The 6,738-nt window shown below is 39.0% G+C and overlaps 1 protein-coding gene across 1 annotated transcript in view; it reads right to left on the bottom strand.

Moving 5' to 3' along the window:
* LOC127942797 (uncharacterized) overlaps nucleotides 1-6,738 on the bottom strand; it is a 94,035-nt gene that overhangs the window by 20,469 nt on the left and 66,828 nt on the right. The window lies entirely within an intron of this gene.

Raw genomic sequence — 6,738 nt, forward strand, 5'->3', positions numbered from 1 at the left:
ACACCTGCGACTCACCTCCGGTCTCGAGTCCCACATAGGAGATGGAAGGATATAAAACTGGAGCGACGACCGTGAAGGACGAGAGAGGACCAGGCCTGGGCCTTATTTTATGTTTTGCTTTTTATTTGCGCGCACCAGTCATCCGTGAGGGGCTGGTGCGCTGTTTTGTGTTTATTTTGAATTATTAAAATGTCTTTTGATTGTCCGCCGGTTCCCGCCTCCTTCTTCCGGATGAATATGGAGATTTTATTATTACAGTGGTGCCAAAACCCGGGAGAAGGAGGGACGCACCGCTGAAGATCCCTCGCCGCTGTGGTGAATCCGCGGTGCCATCGACGCACGAGGCGGTGGGCTGGAGCGAGTTGCCGGGACGGGCGAGCACGCTGCCGGCCGCCCACAATATGGAGGGGCGGCTGGCATCCGTGAGCGAGCGGAGGAGTCGGCGCCGTTCGCCAGGGGGCCGGAGCCTGCTGCCTCCGTGAATGAATACGGAGGAGCAGGGAACGGGGGTCTCCTGCCGGCTGCCCAAAACCGGAGGAGCCGTCGCCGTCCACTGGGCGGCGGAGGAGTGTCGTGCCTTCCGCCGAGGGCCGTCCAGTGCCACTGCCAGGCACCGTGGAGGAGATCACCCAGCTGGTGGAGGGCCGAGCAGCAGTGCGTCTTGGAACCGGAATGTTTTTTTTGTGTGTTTTTTTTCTCTCTCGTCCCTGTCACTCCTCCTTCCATCTCCTTTTCTCTTGCCTCGTCTGTCCTACCCCCAGGTTCCTGCAGGTCCCCGTGAGCGGTCCCCCCCGGAGGGAGGGGGGGGGGGAGTAGAGCGCAGTCTCGGGAGTACCCCCCGGCCTGCGAGTGGGGCGGGGCTGAGAGACTTGGGAACGAGGAGTGAGGCCAGGTGTAGTGATTGGAGATGAGCTACACCTGCGCCCCACCTCCGGTCTCGAGTCCCACGTAGGAGATGGAAGGATATAAAATTGGAGCGACTATAGTGAAGGACGAGAGAGGACAAGGCCTGGGATTTTAGTTTATGTTTTGCTTTTTATTTATGCGCATCAGTCGTCCGTGAGGGGCTGATGCGCTGTTTTATGTTTATTTTGAATTATTAAAATGATGTTTGATTATGCGCCGGTTCCCGCCTCCTTCTTGCCGATGATTAGGAAGTTGAAATTATTACATATATTTATACACACACACATACATTACATACATTTTATATATATATATATATATATATATATATATATATAAATAAACATAGGCTCAGTATATATGACCCAAAGTAACTAGTAACTAACTACTTGAGTAGATTTTTTATCCGATACTTTTTTACTCTTATTCAAGTAACTATTCAGATTAGTACTTTTACTTTCACTTGAGTAAATATTTCTATAAGTACTTTTACTTTTAGTACTTTTAAAGTACTTTTTTGGGTACTCTACCCACCTCTGTTAAATTCATGCATTTAGCAGACGCGACTTACAGTGCATTCAGGCTATCAATTTTTTACCTATCAAGTGTTCCTGGGGAATCAAACCCCCAACCCCACAATGCTCTACCAATTGAGCTACAGGAACACTACGGTCTACTTTAGCAAATCGACACAAACACAAAAAGTGTTATTTTTTCCTTAACACAACCATTAGTTGCTTGATTTGTTGAATGGTTACTCTAATAAATCTATTTATACCATGGTTTGTCTGAATATTTGATTCTGATTCTAAAGTAATGTGAACTGAGACATTTTGCATTTAATTAAAAAAAAAAATGTTACAACCTCAGTCGCATTGCTTCACTGCCACTCATAAATCCTCTCCTGTGTTCTCATGGAGTAGTAAAGTGTCCATTGTAAGCATACTTCAGAATCTCAGCAGAAGTTGATTTTGGATGGTGCTCTGCTCACATACTAAGTAATGATTCATGTTTGAAAGTGAAGTGTAAAATAAATTATATAAATATTTTATTTAACTAAGTAATTACAGTAATATTTCAGTCTTTATATATTCTTTTGATTGAACCCTTAAAAGGGGTTCTATATAGAACCTTTTAGGGGTTCCAAATAGGTAGCGCCTGATAGAACCTTTTAAGGTTCTACACAGAACCTTTTCTTCTAAGAGTCTCTCTCCTCCTGCTGCTCCACACAGTAAGATCTGAATCCCCCTTCGTCACTGATACTGTCGTCTCTGCATCTGTATCAGATGCACACTGATACACACCCAGAACAAACAGAACAAGGTTTTTTTGTTTAAATAAATAAATGGAATTTTAAATAACTGTATGATGGTTTAATGAGGTGAATAGTTGAAATTTACATTTACATTTGAGCTCCACACAAGATCATACACTGAAAACTCATACTGCAGATGAGAATCACATAACACTGAAACTAAAGCTGCTGCTGTTTGAGCTTCAGTCATTTATATAAAGGACATTTAGAAAAAAGCAAAGACTGAATCTGAAGAAGGAACTGAAATCATAAAAACATTTCAAACTCACCATCCAGACACCACAAACACATACAGAACAAAAATCTGTCAAGCATCTTCAACGGTTTGAGTTCACAAATATGAAGACAAACTCTTCAGAACTGGTTCAGTAATAAAATGACAGATGAGCTGATGAGAGACTGATCTGTAGTAAAGTCATGAGAAACTGTTGGCTAAAATAACCGTTATTTATCCTGTGTTAATGTGTGTGACCACTGGCATTTTTTTTATTTCACAACATCTGCACTCACCACATTGAGTTCCAGTAGATCTTCAAGTTTCTCTACATGTTTTTTTTTTACATTTTACATAAGCTGATTTTAACCTATTTTATCATTTTGAAATTTTTATGTGTAAAACACTGTGTGTGTTAAATGCATCACTGTATTATGCAGTTGCCAGCGGTTCTATGAAGAATAAGAATCTTTTTGTAAGATAAAACAAACCCAATAACTTATGTTTATAACTTTGTCTCTTAAATAAGTTGATTCATATTTTACCAGTTTGAATGTTTTTCTTTGCTATTGAACATTGATTAATAATATAATCATGACAAAATATTAAACTTTTCAGTTCTACTTTTAAAAAAGGAAGCAGAAGAAATGAATACATTATTTCTATATATCACAATTTTATATGGCTTTTACATCAATGAAGTGTTAAATGTAAAAATACAAAAGCAGAAACAATACTTCTCCATAACAGTGTTTGCGTTCACGGACACAGGCCTACTCGCACCAAACCAAGCAAGACCATCTTGGTCAACCACTTTCACAAGAAAGACCATGCTGGTCAACCAGGCTCTATTTGTCTTGAGAACAGCATGACCTTTTGCACAGGTTTCCAAAAGGGTTATGCTATGGGGCTTGGTTTAGGCCATATATAAAATATGAATCATGAACCTAAAACAAAAAGTAGAAGTCTGAAACACATTAACCTTATTAATATAGCAAGAAAAAAAAAACTGTGTTTATCAATCAGGCTAATTTGTTGGTGAACTGAGTCAGGATAGCAGCTAAAAAAAAAGTAGGTCACGTTATATTTTCTAAATTGCTAAAGTGTAGAATCATCAACAATTGTTAGCCGTTAACAATACATAGATGCTTTTCCCTCACTGTTCATTTGATATGCATCAATGTGTTATTTTGTCAGCTGAGGTGACAGAAACAGTCTTGCCAGGCTGTAGCTCAGGAAGAGAGGCAGGTGGAGGGGCAGGGTCACAGATGAGAACTAGGTTGGTAACAATGTGTTTGTAAGCGTAAACAAAGATATTTGTTTTGTTTTGCATTTACTGATGTTTCACTGGTATATTAAGAAGTCTGTTAAGCACAGTGGTGGACAGTAACGGAGTAGCTTTACTTCGTTACTGTACTTAAGTACATTTTTCAAGTATCTGTACTTTACTGAAGTAGTTTTATTTTGAGTAACTTTTACTTTTACTTCACTACATTCCAAAGCATAAGATCGTACTTTTAACTTCACTACATTTCATAAAACATATCGTTACTCCCTATAATATATCATGTGCTCCGACACGCAGAAGCGGTGTCTGATTCATCATGAACGAACTGAGTCTTTTCAAAATAAACCTTTAAATCGATTCGTTTACGAATTAGAATGATCCGATTGCAGCTGTTCTGGAGTCGACCACTCACTGATTCAAATGAACCGTTTAGTGTGAGTCTACAGAAGTAAGAAGCGGGAGATCTTGTGAGCGCGTGCGTCTGATGTTGCTAAAAGTAAGTTATTAATGTCGGAATTTAGGATTAACTATTGTAACTGAAAATCATATTTTTTATTATTTATTTTATATATTTTATTTTGATAATTTAGAATTATTACTGAAATACAACTTTTTTTTGTGTTTCAAACAGTTCATTGAACAATAATAAATGAAGTACCTGAAGCTGACAATGAAGTAAATGTATAATAATTAGCAAAGATGATTAATTTAGCGCTGTAAATGCGCGTGTGAGGGGCGGAGACGCGCCGCGGAGCGTCAGAGGCGCTTGAGGACCAAACACAGCAGAGCGGTAGGAAACTTCATTCCTCTTATTATTTCTCTTTTACTATAGCGATTTATTTTTAGATACGTGATCTGAGTCTTTTATAGAGTTGTAGAGTTAGAGTTATTAGAGAAATATAACATTCTTTGGTTGAAGTTTTCAGATCGGCAATTCGGAGCCTGTTCGCGACTCTGTTGATTCAGATCGGGACTTCGGAGCATGTTCGCGACTCGGTTGATTCAGATCGGGACTTCGGAGCCTGTTCGCGACTCGGTTGATTCAGATCGGGACTTCAGAGCCTGTTCGCGACTCGGTTGATTCAGATCGGGACTTCTGGACTTCGGAGCATGTTCGCGACTCCGTTGATTCAGATCGGCACTTCGGAGCATGTTCGCGACTCGGTTGATTCAGATCGGCACTTCGGAGCATGTTCGCGACTCGGTTGATTCAGATCGGGACTTCGGAGCCTGTTCGCGACTCGGTTGATTCAGATCGGGACTTCGGAGCCTGTTCGCGACTCGGTTGATTCAGATCAGGACTTCGGAGCCTGTTCGCGACTCGGTTGATTCAGATCGGCACTTCGGAGCATGTTCGCGACTCCGTTGATTCAGATCGGCACTTCGGAGCCTGTTCGCGACTCGGTTGATTAAGATTGGGTCTTCGGAGCATGTTCGCGACTCGGTTGGTTCAGATCGGCACTTCGGAGCCTGTTGGCGACTCGGTTGATTCAGATTGGGACTTCGGAGCATGTTTGATATTTTTTTTTAAATTCAGATCTCGAAGCAGGAAGTGTTTGTCAAACAGTTAATTGGTGATAAATGAATATTTGGACTTGAGGCTTTTTTTTTTTTAGACGAGTAACGTTAGACAGACATGAATGTTTATTCAGAACGGTACTGAAAATAAGTAAATATTGTAGCTGATGCTAAATGTCTAGCAGGCTTGCTGGTGCTAACTTGAGGTAATTTTTATAAATAATGTCCAAATATTTTTATTCAACCACCTATATATATATATATATATATATATATATATATATATAGGTGGTTATCTATCTATATATATATATATATATATATATACATATATATATATATATATAGATAGATAGATAGATAGATAGATAGATATAGATATATAGATATATAGATTACATCTGTGGAGAAAAGAAAGGATGTGATGTTCAGAACATGGTTACTACAGTAATTATCAAAGAGGGGAAGAGATGCACCCCGTTTGGCCAGGGGTGTTTTTACACCGCAGACAAGGTTTGAGAAGGAAAAAAATCATTAAGAAAATATAATTATATTTTCCTTAAGATGTTCTTCCTAACTGCAGGCCTTATTATCTTGTCATATGTAACTGTGGTGTTCTGTAAAACCACAAACTTTAAAATACTTTTTTCTTACTGGTGAAGATCAGATTATCATCTCTGTTTTCTCTCAGGTACATCACAGTGTAAGCTTCACAGTGAACATTACTCTCGTAAGCGTAGTCCATATCAACAACAAAAATATATCTAGACTCCATATAGTGGTTATTTTGGAAAAGGTATTTTGAGCAGTAGGATTATATAAAAAAAAATGTGCTAATATAAAATTAAATTAGCCTATATAAAATTGCAAACATCTATCTTTCAGTACTTTTTTACTTAAGTACATACAAAATTTAGTACTTTTGTACTTTCACTTGAGTAAAATTGAAAAAGGAGTACTTTTACTTTTACTGGAGTAATATTTTATTATTCGTATCTGTACTTTTACTCAAGTACTTGATTTGTGTACTTCGTCCACCACTGGTTAAGCACTCATCATACATGGATTTAATAAAGTAGCCATAAAGTGGTTGCTACCCTCATGAGTGTGTAGATACAGAGTGGTTAAATGTGTATTGTGATGCATTTTTAAGAAACCTGATCCAGCTGTACAGCAATAGACAGAGTTGCAGTCAGAGTGAAAACAAGATTTGAGTGCAGCATTTGACACTGTTGACCATAATATCCTCATTTTCCCCATCTAGAACATTGTGGCGGGATTAAAGGAAATGCATGGAAATACAGTAGTTTCTCTTTTCTGTCAAACTAAAGTTTTTCAGTTAGTCATGGGGAATTTTCTTCTGCTCCCCTCAAGTTTGGTGTCCCTCAGGGGTCTATTTTAGGTCCTGTACTATTTTCTTTTTTACATGCTTCTGTTGGGTTCTTTTTTTAAGGAAACGTGTTTCTTTTAATTGTTTTGCAGATGACACACAATTAT

This window comes from Carassius gibelio, chromosome A22, assembly GCF_023724105.1.
Source record: "Carassius gibelio isolate Cgi1373 ecotype wild population from Czech Republic chromosome A22, carGib1.2-hapl.c, whole genome shotgun sequence".
Taxonomy (NCBI): Eukaryota; Metazoa; Chordata; class Actinopteri; order Cypriniformes; family Cyprinidae; genus Carassius; species Carassius gibelio.